The following is a 13,603-nucleotide window of genomic DNA, read 5'->3' as shown; positions in this document are numbered from 1 at the left end:
CCTGTAATCTCAAAGTTCACTGTGCAGTTTTAATGTCTCTATTTAGTGTTCCTCTCAACCATGTAATATGGAATGCAATAGCCTCATCTTTCCCCAGGTCCACAAAAATATATTTCTGTGGTAAGACCCCAGCAATGAAAATGACTTATGTAAGCAGCCCGTATTGTCCTCATCTCAAATCTCCATACCAAGAATTAATAACGTAGAACAAGTGAGACAATGCCTGGAAGAAAACTATGACTTGGACCATCTTCTTGAGGTCTGTAATTTCAACCAACCAAATAAATAAATAGCTATCACATAGCTGAGATGAAAGAGCAAAGACATGGAGTGTGTATATCTGAACATTCTGTGTACAAGTTCTTAGTTGGATTACAGTTGGTTGAGGCTTGACAAATTACAACTATTTGTCACCAAATATTCAGTGGATCCAAACTCCAGTCACACTGGCACTGATTCAGCTTTGCTCAGCAGGGAATTGAATGTATGTTGCTTATTTCACAAACATAATTATATGTTTCCTATTGACAGTGTATTTGGGAAACAGAAGTTCAAGAGAATTAGAGTTTCCCTGTTAGTAAGTAATGAAGATTTATTTAGCCCAGAATACAGTGAAAACGGAAAATAAACCCAAGTGGTGTATTAACACTAGATGGGGGAGATAGAAGTGCAATAATAATAATAATAATAATAATAATAATAATAATAATAATAATAATAATAATAATAGAAGAAGAAGACGACATGACATTTCAAATACATTTTAATATAGTTGTGATGTTTAAGCCCATTTCATACATGCAGACAGCAAGATGGTGGCTAATTATAATGCTACATGGAAATGAGTCCATGTAGAAAAATGTTGATATGAAAAACTCTCCATGCAACTCAGTTTCCAGCTGTTTTCACCATGTCACTGCAAATCACCTGTACAAATGAAGATAGGAGGATGGAGTGGTGAAAATGGTTAGTATTTCACAGACAGGTGATTGACATGAATAGCATGCCAGCTGCATGAATGAGCAGTGCTGCTGGATCAGGCCAAAGACCCATCTAATCTAGTGCTCGTTTCTCACAGATGCCTATGGGAAACCTGCAAGCAGGACATGAGTGCAACAGCACTCTCACCATTTGTGATCTGCAGCTGGTATGCACAGACATGCTGCCTCCAGCAGTGGAGGTAGGACATATCCATGATGGCTGGTAGTCACCGATAGTCTTACTTTTCATTAATTTGTCTAATCCCCTTTTAAGCCATTCGTGTTTGTAACCATCACTACCTCTTGTGAGATGAAATTCCATACTAACTGTGCAATGTGTGAAGAAAGACTTTCTTTTGTCTGTCCTGAAACTTCCAACATTCATCTTCTTTGGATGGCTCCATGTTATATTATGAGAGAGGAAGAAAAACTTTCTATTCACTTTCTCCACACTATGCATAATTTTATACACCTATATCTCCCCTTATTCCCCTTTTCTCCAAACTAATAAGCCCCAATTGTTTGTTTATTTATTAAAATATTTGTATACAGCAATTTCATAAACAATAGCAAAGCAGTGTATAGCAATTTTAATACAATAAAAACCACACAAAAATTAAAGGAGATCACTATTACAGATTTTTTTTTCTTAATGTTCTGCATAAGCCTGACTGGCAGCACAGAAACTTTTTCAGCAAGCATTTGAAAATTCATACAGAAGGCACCTTCTGAATCTCTATTGGTAGAGCATTCCACAGGAGTGGACCAATAACACTGAAGACTCTGTGTCGAGTTGATGTCAAGCGAGCATCACCAACCTTGGGGATATCCAGCGATGATCCTACAGATGATTTCAGTGACTGAGCTTGGATATAAGGATTCAGGTGGTCCCCAAGGTACCCTGGATCTACGTTGTTCAGGGCTTTATAAATTGATACTACCCTGGTTTGGTAGTAGATGATACCCAGTGCAGATGTTTTAACAATGGAGTCATATGTTGGCAGGTATGTTCCCCCATCAGCAGTCAAGCCACCACACTCTACATCAGCTGAAGCTTCCAGACCAGGCCCAAGAACAGCCCCACACAGAACCCATTGCATTAATCCAGCCTCAAGGTTATCCACACATGGACTACAGCGGTCAAGCTATCTTGTTATAACTTTCCTCAAAGGGGAGTTGCTCTAGCCCCTTGATCTTCTTGTTTATCCTTTTCTGAAGCTTTTCAAGCTCTTTTTGAGATGAGGCAACCAAAACTGTGCACAGAGTTCCAAGTGGAGTTGTACCATAGATTTGGAACCACCTCCATATGATTGTATTACAAGCAGTTGCTGTACCACCATTTATATGCAAGATGGCCATTTGCTTATTGCACTAGATTTAAAATAAGATTAAGAAGAAAAGAATGGGAGAAACAAGGCTTGGCTGCAATCTGCCAAAGGAGATCCACAGGTTGAAGCAGGTTTCCACACATGGTTTTCTTTCTGGATTTGGGAACTAAGAATATAAACTGCATGATGAGGCACAGCCATTTGGAAGTACAGATGTAGAGATTCAATGCAATCCCAATTTACACTTCAGGGTATGGATGGCAGGCCGGCTTGGTGTGGTTCGGTGTGGTCCCTCCTGTGTCTGTTTGACCGTCGTGTTGCCTGCTGTGTCATTTTTCGGGGCTGGTTTGGGACGGAGAGGAGTGCGGCCTTGTTGTTCCATCTGGAGGCCCCTGTTCGATGGCCCACTTGCCTCGTTAGCGTCGCCGGTGGATGACACGGCTTTGAGGGGCCTTGGAGGTGAAGAAGGCCCAGGAGGCAGCGAGGAGGCGGTCTTGGATATCGCCTCCTTTTGGGAGTTGTCGGGAGCTGCTGGAAGGTGGGGGGGCTCCCTGCTTTCTGCTTCTTGCTCCCTGTTTTTTATTCCTCTCGCTCTCTCTTGGGTGGTCGTTACCTCGTCGGTGTTGGACTTTCTGATACTGCCTCGCATGGACTTATGGATTGCCCAGATGGCGCCCAGACATCTTGATGGTGCTACTAAACGGCGTTGACGAATGGCTTTATGTTAGCGACCCGTGGGTAGGAACTGCGGTGGATTTAGGAGGGGGTTTGCGTTTATTATCTGCGATTCCCCGCCCATTTGGTGGTTGAGGACAACGGCTGGACTATTCCACGGAGCTGGAGGAAGTTGATGGTGGCATTGCTCGTCCTGCAGAAGGCGGCTTGATACTTTTAACAACGAAGCTATACTGGAGAAGGAGTGACCTTGTAGTGGCTATTGCTTCGTGTGGGTTTGTGAGGGAGTGTATGGTTGTGAGTGTGTGTGTATGTGTGAGTTTACAATATGTGCCTGGGAGGGAGGAGCCAAAATCGATTGGGAGGATCTCTGGAGGCCCCAATTAACGTAGTGACGGGTAAAGGAAGATATGGTGTTGTGTGGAGGACTTGCCAGGTGAGGGGAACACGGCCCAGACAATTAATAGCTGTGCCATGTTCCGGTCCCCCACGCACCCACAGGATTGTTGGTTGCCCTATCAGCCAGCTCTCAGATCTCCGGATGCTGCTTTTAAATGCCAGATCGGTCCACAATAAGACCTCCCTCATCGTGGATGAGGGGGCTGATCTGGCATGTATAACCAAGACCTGGGTGGGTGAACAGGGTGGAGCTAGTCTCTCCCAACTGTGCCCACTTGGGTACTTGGTTCAGCATCAGGGTAGGTCTGAGGGCCGGGGAGGGGGGGTTGCTGTGGTCTATAGGAGTTCCATCTTTCTCTCCAAGCACCCTGTCGATTTAGCTACTGGCCTGGAGTGTTTGCACCTTGTGTTGGGTCAACGGGACAGATTGGGGATTCTGTTGGTGTACCGCCCACCCCGCTGCCCAACTGACTCCCTAACTGAGCTGACAGAGGTGGTCTCGGATGTGCTGTTGAGATCCCCTAGACTTTTAGTCCATGCCGAGGCCGCCTTATCTGGGGCGGCTCAGGACTTCATGGCCTCCATGACAACCATGGGGCTGTCCCAATACACCATTGGCCCAATGCATGTGGCAGGGCATACTCTGGACCTGATTTTTGCAACTGGACAGGGTGAAGGTGATCTGAAGGTAGGGAGTCTTACATCAGCCCCTTTGTCATGGTCAGATCACCGCTTGCTGAAGTTTAGACTTACAGCGACTTTTCCCCTCTGCAGGGGTGGGGGACCTATTAAGATGGTCCGCCCTCGGAGACTAATGAATCCGGATGGTTTTCAGAAGGCTCTGGGGAGTTTTCCGGCTGATAAGGCTGGCGCTCCTGTCGAAACCCTGGTCGAACTGTGGCACACTGAAGTGACCCAGGCAGTTGACATGATCGCTCCTGAGCACCCTCTCCTGGGTAGAGCTCACACAGCTGCGTGGTATACTCCGGAGCTGAGAGCGATGAAACAGCATAGGAGATGGCTTGAGTGCAGATGGAGACAAACTCCTGATGGATGCAACTTTGCACTGGTAAGTGCCTATACTAAGTTATATTTAGTGGCAGTGCGGGCAGCAAAAAAACAACATTTTGCTGCCTCTATTCAATCTTCTATCTGCCAGCCGGCGGAGCTTTTTAAGATTGTCCGAGGGCTATTACATTCTGGCCCTAAGGACATGATAGATCCATCTGAAGCCCGTTGTAATGAATTTGCCAGGCACTTCCAGGACAAAATTTCTTGCATCCGTCAGGACTTGAACTCCAATGTTATAGCAGTGGATTTAAATGAGGCATCCGGAGCACAGTCTGGTCATGTTTTGTTGGATGAGTTTCAATTGGTACAGCTTGAGGACGTTGACAAGGTGCTTGGACAGGTGCATGTGACCACTTCTATACTGGATCCTTGCCCCTCTTGGCTGATAAAAGCTAGCAGGGTTGGAACCGCTGGCTGGGCCACAGAGGTGATTAATGCCTCATTACGAGAGGGAGTGGTCCCTGGTTGCCTGAAGGAGGTGGTGGTGAGACCACTTCTGAAAAAATCTTCCTTGGACCCAGAAATTTTTAACAATTACAGGCCGGTAGCGAACGTTCCATTCCTGGGCAAGGTTCTAGAAAGAGTGGTCGCAGACCAGCTCCAGGCACTCTTGGATGAGACCGATTATCTAGATCCATTTCAATCGGGGTTTAGGCCCGGTTTTGGCACTGAGACGGCCTTGGTCGCCCTGTATGATGACCTCTGTCGGGAGAAAGACAGGGGGAGTGTAACCCTGTTAATTCTCCTTGATCTCTCAGCGGCTTTTGATACCATCGACCATGGTATCCTTCTGGGGAGACTCGCTGATTTGGGAGTTGGAGGTACTGTATGGCAGTGGTTCTGCTCCTATTTAGCGGGTCGTCTCCAGAAGGTAGTGCTGGGGGAGTCTTGCTCGGCACCCTGGGTTCTCCAATATGGAGTTCCACAGGGGTCAGTACTATCCCCCATGCTTTTTAACATCTACATGAAGCCGCTGGGTGCGGTCATCAGGAGTTTTGGAGTGCGTTGCCACCAGTATGCTGATGACACGCAGCTCTACTTCTCCTGTTCATCCTTTTCAGGTGAGGCTGTCAAGGTGCTGAACCGATGCCTGGCTGCGGTAATGGACTGGATGAGAGCGAATAAATTGAAGCTCAATCCAGATAAGACTGAGATGCTGTTAGTGGGTGGTTCCCCTGACCAGATGGGAGAGGCTCAACCTGCTCTGGACGGGGCTGCACTCCCCCTGAAGGAGCAGGTCCGTAGTTTGGGAGTTCTTTTAGAACCATCCCTGTCACTAGAGGCACAAGTAGCCTCGGTGGTATGGAATGCTTTCTATCAACTTCGGTTGGTGGCCCAACTACGCCCCTATCTGGATAGGGAAAACCTTGCTTCAGTTGTCCATGCACTGGTAACCTCAAAATTGGACTACTGCAATGCACTCTACGTGGGGCTGCCTTTGAATACAGTTCGGAAGCTGCAGCTTGTGCAAAATGCAGTGGCCAGATTGTTAACAGGGACTTGGAGATGTGAACATATAACTCCGATTCTGGCTCGCTTGCACTGGCTGCCTATATGCTTCCGGGCTCAATTCAAAGTGCTGGTTTTGACTTATAAAGCCTTACACGGCTTGGGACCACAATACCTGGTGGAATGCCTCTCCTGATATGAACCTACCCGTACTCTATGTTCAACATCAAAGGGCCTCCTTCGGGGGCCCACCCAGAGAGAAGCCCGGAAGGTGACAACAAGAAAATGGGCTTTCTCTGTGGTGGCCCCCGAACTATGGAACTATCTCCCTGATGAGGTACGCCTGGTGCCAACATTGCTGTCCTTCCGGCGCCAGGTAAAAACTTTTTTGTTCTCCCAGGCTTTTTAACAACATTTTAACAACATTTTAACATCTGGTGTAACACCTACATTTGCACTTACGCTCTTAATATTTTAGTAATCTTAATTACTTAACATCTTAACATCTTAATACTTTTAACTGATTTAATACGTTTTTAATATTTTTTAGGCTTGTGTTGTAGTTGTTTATATGTTTAATTATGTTCTACTACTTTTGGTATATTGTTTTTAAGTTGTTGATATATGTTTTTACTTACATATTGGATGTTTTTATGTTGTGCACCGCCCAGAGAGCTACGGCTATTGGGCGGTATAGAAATATAATAAATAAATAAATAAATAATAAACAGTGCTTATATACCCTCAACCCTACAGTTGAATGGGAATAACATTGGATGACTCTCTTTGAATGCACATTCCCTTTCACTGTCCATGAACATCTTCTTATATTCTGAATCATGCTGGATTATATAGCAGGATTGTGCAATTAGTGCACGTTAGATGCAAAAGGATATATATATATTCCCTCTTCAACTTACCACTTCTACAGATTCTAGAAGGGAAATAATTGCCTGATGTTGAAAATGTTTTTGAAATATATTTTCCTTGTTAGCAAAATAGATTTTCTGTAATTATTGCCTACATTTTAACTTTATAATCTTTCAGAATAGATTTACTTTTGAAATTAATTTCTATTTCTCTTTGCTCTCCTGCCTCCTTGATGCCCTTTGTGTTTATCACAAAGCATTTAATCAATAATGTAATAATTATTTTTTCTGTTACACTCACACAAGAGGATACTGAGAACTGTGTACTGTGATATGGCTGGTAATACAGGTCTGAAGTGGCATCACTGGCACAGGTTGGGAAGCAGACTGCATGATAATGAGGACATTCATGCTTAGTTTTACAAGGTCATGAACTCTGCAACAGTCCTACACCCTAATGTATCCATTTCCCTTTCACTTCAAAGGGGAGGGATGCAGAACACAGTCAAAGGAATCTTTTAAGTCAGCACCTTGATTTGTTCAATGGCTTCTTATTCTTATACTTCTTCAACTGCAAGCCACCAAGAATGGTGTGAGACATTTCTTATCTCCTGGTTGCATTGGTTAAGGGACTGTTTTAGATTGCTCATTATAGCTATTTTGATAGACAGATGTCTTCAGAATATCAAATAATCTAGCACACACTTTCACCAACAGTTTAATAAAACCATACCTGATTTATGTCCCTGGATCCTTAGGTCAATAGGATAAGTTTAAATCCAACTGGATTGTGTGATTTATTTATATTAGTATTTATTACAGCCCGCTTTTCTGCCTATAGGCCTCCAGTTCAATGATAAAACAATAAACAGAAATGTGTTTCTACTCACATTTATATAAACAAATCTCATGCTAATAAGTGCTAAATAAGCCTAGCTACACCTATCAGTGCTCAGTCTTTTCACAAGGTAGCATTGCTATCACTAAGCACTATATGTCAAAAGCAATCATGATACAAGCCAGGAAACTCTTGGTCAATGCATTTATTTATTTGTTTGTTTGTTTGTTTGTACACTCCTATTTCATTTTAAAAAACATCAAAGCAGCTTACAACGCATAAAAAACCTGTGCAGTAAAAACCATTAAAAATGCAGTAAAAATAATTGTCAACTATTGTTAAAAGACATCTTAATTGCCTGCATAAGCCTGATGGAACAAAAAGGGTTTTGGCAGGTGTTTAAAGGTTAAAACAGAAGGTGTCTGCTGAATGTCTGTTGGCAGAACATTCCAGAGAACTGTGTCGATGACACTGAAGGCTTGAATTCATATCGTTAAATGAGCCTTGCCAACTTGGGGGATGACAGAGGCTGCTCCTGCAGATGATCTCGGTGATTGAGCTGGGATATAAGGGTTCAGGGGGTCCCTATGATACCCTGGACCTAAGTTGCTCAAGGCTTTATAAATTAATATCAGGAACTTGAATCTGACTCGGTAGTGGATGGACAGCCAGTGCAGATGTTTTAAGAGTGGCGTCACATGTTGTTGGCCGCATTTTGCACCAGCATCAGTTGGTGTCCCTTGTAGTGAGCCACTCAAGGCTGCAAACTAGAAGAACGTGCAGTCTTGTGTTTTCAGGTCCTGACATGATCTCTCCCAACCCCCATCCAACAAGTACCCATTTGTTCCTTCTGACAGCAGCTGCATCAGAGACTGGGAAGGACATTTTTCAGAGCAGAGAGGGTGACTTTTCCAAAATCTTGCCCCTCTGCTTTGGGAGCAATGGACCCCCAAATAACATCTGAGCAGGGAGAGGTGTGATGGAGTGGTTGAGCCAGACTCATTGTCATCAGCTGAACCTTGTTCCGTGAGTAGGAGTGACTGGTACTTAGAGTTATGTGGTGCAATGTCTGTGGATGAAGGCTCTTTAATGGCAGTGGGCCACTTCTGGTGGGCCAACCCCAATGAAGGTGACATCAAAGGGGCAACACCAAAGATGATTTCTCTTTTGGGTTTCTTGGCAGAGCAATGGGGGTACTCTTCTGGAAGGATTTTTTGCTTGTTTTGGATGTTTGGATTGCAGGTCAACTTAAGCCCATGGTGAGAGCCTGGAGTTGTAAATGGTAGGACTGTTTGCTCTTGCTGATTTCAGTACAGGGGAACAGTGAACCACTAGTGACCTGCAAAGTGAAGTTATATTGTATAAACTTTTACTAAGCATTCTGTAATTTTTGTGACTATACTTTATACTGTATCAGTATTTTATTGCTGTGTTCTTCCACCTGGTCAATATCTCTGCTTGTATTTTGCACATTTGCACAACAGTACTTTCGGGGCCACTTTGATTGTGGCAGCAATGGGCCTTTTAGCTCAGGCTCTGGATTGCATCTCAGTTCCTTCAGGTTTACCATACTGCCCAGCTCTTCATGTCATGCTGGTTGCAATCCTACTTTTTGCACTTCATTCCCTACATGCTCAGCCGCCTACATCTTAGTTCTGACTGATTCTAGGCATAAACGCTGCCATCCTTTCTACGTATGTCAACCTCATAGATATTTCTTTGGGCAATTACACATAAACAACATGTGATGAGAGTCTAAAATTTATTATATATGCATAATATTTTGAAGTGTTTTCATTCTGACAATCATTCACAGCCTCAGTGACCATTCAGCATACCTGCAACGTACCTCCCAATAAATCAGAAATATGTTTCCTTGTAGCAGTGAAGAAATGAGATAGTAGGAAAAAGAGAGGCACAGATGATCTTCTGCTGTGTCAGTACAGTTTAGAATATCCCCAGGATTTGAGCCTGGAACCTGCTGAACTAGCCACATATACCTCGACAAAATCCATTTTGCTGCACTTCCACAGCTTTATTTTAAACCAATCTGCTAACATGCTGCCATGTGCAAGCTCACTGTATTGCTATTAGCTTCTTTGTGGGTCTCATTTTGACACTCACCACTGCCCCATTCCCTTCAGTGTGCCATTCCTGTTCTATACCTATGTACATTTTTTGTCCATTAGTTTGGATGCAGACAATCAAGAAGCCAACATGCCTTTGTTGGAACTGCTCCATTGCATTTGCAATGTCATGGTTGTGCCCCTGACAAAAGCCTTGGGAGAGACTTTATTATAAACTAATGATGGTGTTCTGTACTGGTGCTCTCAAACACTGCACTTTACAATTGGATCAACATAGCGTTCTGCACCATTACTATAGTACAATCCTAATAAGCAATCTAATCCTATACTGTTCTATGGAATACTATAATGCAATCCAATTAGATTATTAACTGGAGCATAAAATACTCATCCCAACCAGAAGCTATATGTGGCAATATATATATTTTCTTGTGCCCTCATTTTATTGTTTTATTTATTGAATCATAAGATGCCACATCATACCTTCCCTAGCATCAAATTTATGTAAAACACTGAGCTATTTTCTCCAGTTTATTTTAAATAAGAATATGAAAGGGGGTGATGCCTTTGACTATGTTACATTTTAATTAAAAGAATTTCACAATGAAGTTGCCAAGGGAATCTTTTCATGATGGAAAATAGATAGTAAAAATATGAACAATTGTCTACATATACACATACACACACACTATCCTAGAAATAGCCAGAATATAATCAATTTATGCAAGGAAGCCTCCTGCTGAGAATATGATGAGAATTGACAAGTGGACTAAATTATTTTGGATGAAGGGAAATGCTACATACTCTTTAAAGAAACCAGCACAACAATACTCTATGAAAAATCACAGACAATGTTAAGAGTAGGAAAAATTTGAAAGTCATTTCATCTAACACCAAATTCATCTATTGTAGCTCTGTTCTGCTCTGTATCCAACAACAGATCCCTGTCTTTGACCTGACAACCCTGGAATAAAAAGATAACTCATGGTAGGGAATGAACTAGGCCCATGTTTATTAATATGTTCCACAGGGCAAATGAGAAGCATGGGAAGCTATCAACATCAACCTTGGGTGAGCTCAACCACGTATATCCCAGGGGTCATGCATGACAAGGCATAGCCTCAAAGCCTGGCCCCCACCTTATGGTAAGTAAGGAGGCCTTCTTGCCCCCGCCCTTTCCACAGTTCTGAGCAGGTGCAGTAGATTAGCCTCAAGAATGTTCCATATCCAGGCTAAGAGTGCCACTATTAGATACGGAGGATAATTTTACTCTACGCAAACGGGGGAGTGGAAATTGCTGTAGTTTGCATGTTTGTTTGTGGCTAGGAACAAAAATTAGGCAAGCAAATGTGATTGGTATTCACTTCCATTTTTTATTCTGCACATGATATGCAATTAATGATGCCTCCTCCCATTTCTCTGATGCTTCCTTTACATTGAAATGAATGGCCTTTGCATAAACAAATGGTGTGGAATTATATACTTAATGATGTTTGGCTATAGTGGACAGTGAGATAAATACTTTTTGGTGGAAGCCAAACTGCAGCAAAATAGAAACAATGCTCATTGTGACAAATGCAGGTAGGAATGGAAACGACGTCCATATCCATAACTCATGGCACATGGCCTCCGGAAATACCTGTCACCTTCAAAGGTCCCAGGCTATGGTCTGAAGACACATGAGGCCAGCACCCTGCTGATATGAAGTAGGGTCAGGTCTGGTCAGTGCCTGGAGACCGACTGGGAACCATATGTAAGCCGCCTTGGGTTTATATCATGAAAAGAAAGGTGGGGAATAAATGTAATAAATAAATAAATAAAGGTGCCTACGGCTGCTCACCTGATCCATTATCTCCCCTTAACCTTCCCTGCACTTTCCTGACAATTAATCTATTTAACAGCACCCACCCCTACATCCTTACTGCCTCAGCCTCGAGTACTGTACAGTAGGTGTAAAAAAACTGCCTGACTCAGCCAATCTGAGGACAAGCAAAACATTCTTATGTGACTGGAGCATTCACATTCCCCAAAGTGACTGGAAATCCTGCACTGGAAACAAGGGTGGGCTTGGCGGGTGCAAAAAATGCCAAAGTGGCCAATTTGGGCGGGATGTGGGTTTAACTCCACAGCCATGCCCTGCAGTGCAGATGCCAACTTAGATATTCATGCCTGGTGTTTCAGAGTCCTGTCTCCCTCCTGGGCTGGCCGCAGATGGTGCTCCTGCCCCCAAAGTTTCGCAGCTGGAGGAAACTGAGTTCTGATGCACACTGTAGGAATTACTTCTGACTAATATGCTTAGGATCACTGTGTATGTTACAAGAGTTATACTGGATCTTGGAAAATGGAAATGGACTGCCTTCAAGTCGATCCCAACTTATGGCGACCCTATTAATAGGGTTTTCATGGTAAGCGCTATACAGAGGTGGTTTTACCATTGCCTTCATCTGAGGCTGAGAGGCAGTGACTGGCCCAAGGTCACCCAGAGAGCTTCATGGCAATGTGGGGATTTGGACCCTGGTCTCCCAGGTCATAGGTGTAACAAAATCAGCTTAATAGCCCAGTCCAACACATTAGCATTATCTAATGGGAAATGTCCATTTTGATCAATGTGGCTTAGTTCCAAGTAAGCATGGATAGAAAGTACTCATTATGCAACATTAGAACTTCTACTATTAGGAGGAGGGCTTATATAGCAGTGGTCTCAAATGGTCCATTCCTCTCTTTGTTTCCAATGGCAACCGATAGCATGACTGGGTGGCTGTGAAGGGCCAGCCCTACCTTACTTCTGCTTCCTCCTCCTCCACCTCAGCCATAATGCCACTTTCTCACTTGTGCCACTGCTAGCACGGCAAGAATCTATTCTATCTCCTCTCTGTGTGCAGGGAAGTCCTGCCCACCCATCTGTAGCCAGATAATAGACTTTATAGGATGAAGAAAGGGAAGAATAAGAGAGGAGCTATGGCCTCTCATACCCTGTTGCAATAGTATGGAAGGGAGCAATCGGCATAGCTGTGGGGCCATACCAAGGGCCTACGCAAGCCACCCCTGCATTTCATTACACATTTTGGAAAAGATGAATTTGGTTGATTCGACTTTTATTTACTTTGGAAGTTATTTCATTTGTTTATGGTTACTGCTTGGTTGTTCAACTATTTTATTAGTTTTTTGAATTATCTTTGTAAGGCACTAAACATACAGCATGTGGAATACAAATGTTTTAAATCAGGGGTGGGGAACCTGTGGTTCTCCAGATGTTATGGAACTAAAAGTTCTACCTTCTTATACCACTGAACATGCTTCCTGGGGCTGAAGTGGTCAGGGGGCTGATGGGAACTGGAGTCCAACAGCACTGAAAGGCCACCAATTTCTCATCCCTATATTAAATAAATAAATGTCGTGTCTAGGTAACTATAGTCCCTGTAGTAAACATTTGGCCATTTTACAGGTATGTACCTGGAAGAAGCCTTCATATCTTGTAGTACTGGAGGCTCATTTAGCCAATATTGTTTTAATAGATACCTGCAACTCCAATTCACTCAAGTTAACATAGTACTTACTTATTAATATACTTTCTAACAGCACAATCCTATGCATATTTATCTGGAAGTAAGTCCCATTATGTTCAATGGGGCTTAGGCCCTAGTATGTATGTATTTTTTATTTGATTTATATCCCGCCCTTCCTCCCAGCAGGAGCCCAAAGTGGCAAACAGAAGTGCTAAAAACACATCAAAACATCATAAAAACAGACCCTAAAATACACCAAAACAAAACAACTTTAAATACATTTTTTTAAAAAGCTTTTAAAACATCTTTTTAAAATGGTTAAAAAATATATTGTTTTTTTAAAAAACATTAAAAAGCATTTACAACACAGACGCAGACTGGGATAAGTCTCAACTTAAAAA

The sequence above is a fragment of the Rhineura floridana genome, chromosome 9 (genome assembly GCF_030035675.1).
Source record: "Rhineura floridana isolate rRhiFlo1 chromosome 9, rRhiFlo1.hap2, whole genome shotgun sequence".
Lineage (NCBI taxonomy): Eukaryota > Metazoa > Chordata > Lepidosauria > Squamata > Rhineuridae > Rhineura > Rhineura floridana.
Note: the sequence above shows the minus strand (reverse complement) of the source record.